Consider the following 2,351-nt stretch of genomic DNA (forward strand, 5'->3'; position numbering starts at 1 on the left):
CAAAATTTGGAAAATCAGAGATGTGCTCAATCATGGATGTTCCATCCTCATCATCAAAGTTTGATTGAGGCAAGTGATGAAGAGGCTCATCAAGGATTAAAATTTTACAAGGGGTAAGGTTAGAAAAAAATCCCAGGAGTATGACTTGAGGATGAGCCATTTGAGATAAGAGGTTCAAAACAAAGTCAACGGGAAATTCTTGTCATCTAGCCCTCCTTCTAGCACCAATTTTTTTATGGTTCTATAAATGCATCAACCAAAGTAGTCTCACCAATGTGAAGTCCTAATTAGACATCACATTGTTTGGAGTAGGAGCCCCATCCAAAGTATCAATCTATGTCCATGTATTTTTGTAGATTTTCCTTGGCTACAAAGTTCATCACAAGAGAGTAATACATAGGTATCTTCAGATCAGCAAGTGAGTATGCCTTGTGATTGTGGAAAGTATCAATCTCCTTCTACCGAAAAGGGCGAGAAAATTGGGCCCTTCAAAGACAAGTAGTAGTACTAATATATAAAAGGAACACAAGAACATACATACATGAGAATGAGTTGTTGATCAACCATCGAAATTGTTGACGAGGAAGCAACGATTGTTAAATAAAATGCAACACACCTTTAACAAGATAAGTACCAAATCCATCGAAATAGTTCAATTTCCTTAGTATAGATGAGAAATGACATACATCACAAATATTCAAATAACAGTCTTACAATATTCACGACATATGCATGAAAGTGTGTCAGCTCAACGAGCTTTTGAATTAAGTAAAAGTTCCACTATACATCAAGATAGTGAACACCACTAACCCTAATAGTTGAGCATTGGAGTAGTCACTTGCTCCTCCAAAAGAACTATCTTCCTCTCTAATGCCTGGTAGGAGGAACTAAGGTGAAAAGTCCTTTGCATGTATAGAGAGGGTCTATATATAACAAATGGGGTGATCATTCACCTCCAATATGACTCTTGGACTACCCTCATGGCTATTTGACTTCTCTATGACACTTAGACTCCCACATGACTTTTCACATTACATGGATGACTCTTGGACTTCCACTTCACATTACATTTTCCAATATAGAATATACATCATCCACAAATGATGTGGCACATGATGACTCATGAAATGACATGACACTGATGACATGGCAATGTCAAGCAATGCTTTGTTGCTTATTTCTCTTTGATAAGAGATGTTCAATGCTTCACCTTCATATGAGATATGCTTTGTTCTTCATATCCACACTCCAAAGGGTTGTGCATCAAATGGAGCCTTCATGTGGTCCTGATATTTGATCTTCTATTGTAATATAGTTTTCCTTTTATCTTATCGCTTGGATATCTTCTTATCCCTTCAGCTTCATATGTGTCTTCTAGCATGGTAACCTTCTCCATTTCCTTCATCATCATCCTATCATGATAATATTGACTACCTGGAACTGAAAAAATTAACGACAAGTCCACGTCAGTATGAAAACCCCTAACCTAACATATTCCACTTACTCACCTATTAGGGTTGGAACTGGTGACTGGTTAAGTGACTGGATAAGGGATTGCGTAGTTCTAGAGGATAAGGTCTAGAACAGGGGTTTGAGACTATGCAATGCAAAGTTTAGGATGGCCTGGTTCAAGAGATTATGCGGTTAAGAGGCTTAAGAGCTCAAGGTTGGGGTTTTAGTCTTGAATATGGCCACTGTGTAGCTCTGGAAGGATAGGGCCAAGGAATTTTGTAGTTGAGGGACTCAAAGACTCAGTCTAGATGCTTGATCCTTGATACTAGGCAATTCACAGTTATGGAGGCTTGGGCATAAAGACTTTGCAATTGAGGGACTCAAGGATTCAAGTTGGAGGCTCGAGCCTTGAGTTTTCCCACAGTGTAGTTCTGGGAGGTAAGGAGGATAGGCGATTGCATAGTTTAGGAGCTCAGGGCTGATACCTAAGTCTTGCGACTATGAAATGTGGAGTACTGACTCGGCAGGAGAGAGAAATTGTGCAGTTTTTGAGGTCAGAGGTTGCATTTGAGCATGCGATTACGCAGTGCACAGTCCTATAAGGAATATATCGTGCATTACATATTTCCAAGGGACAAGGATGTTGCTAGAAGGCTGAGATTGTTCAGTACACAGTTTAAGGTGGGAAGAATGAGGCTGAGTTGCCCAATTGGGGATTTTTCCCAGTTGGACTAAGTGTTGGATTAGTGAGTTGAATATGAGCTAAAAAGAGACTTTGAGCATGATCACAAACTTAGATCACTTTATGATATCACAAGGAACACTTAGAATGTATGAACAACCTGCATTCCTCAATGTAAAACATTTGTGACGATTCCTACCAAGTGCGACACAAAAGA

The sequence above is a fragment of the Pinus tabuliformis genome, chromosome J (assembly GCF_031772625.1).
Source record: "Pinus tabuliformis cultivar Carrire ecotype Pingquan chromosome J, CPIR1, whole genome shotgun sequence".
Lineage (NCBI taxonomy): Eukaryota > Viridiplantae > Streptophyta > Pinopsida > Pinales > Pinaceae > Pinus > Pinus tabuliformis.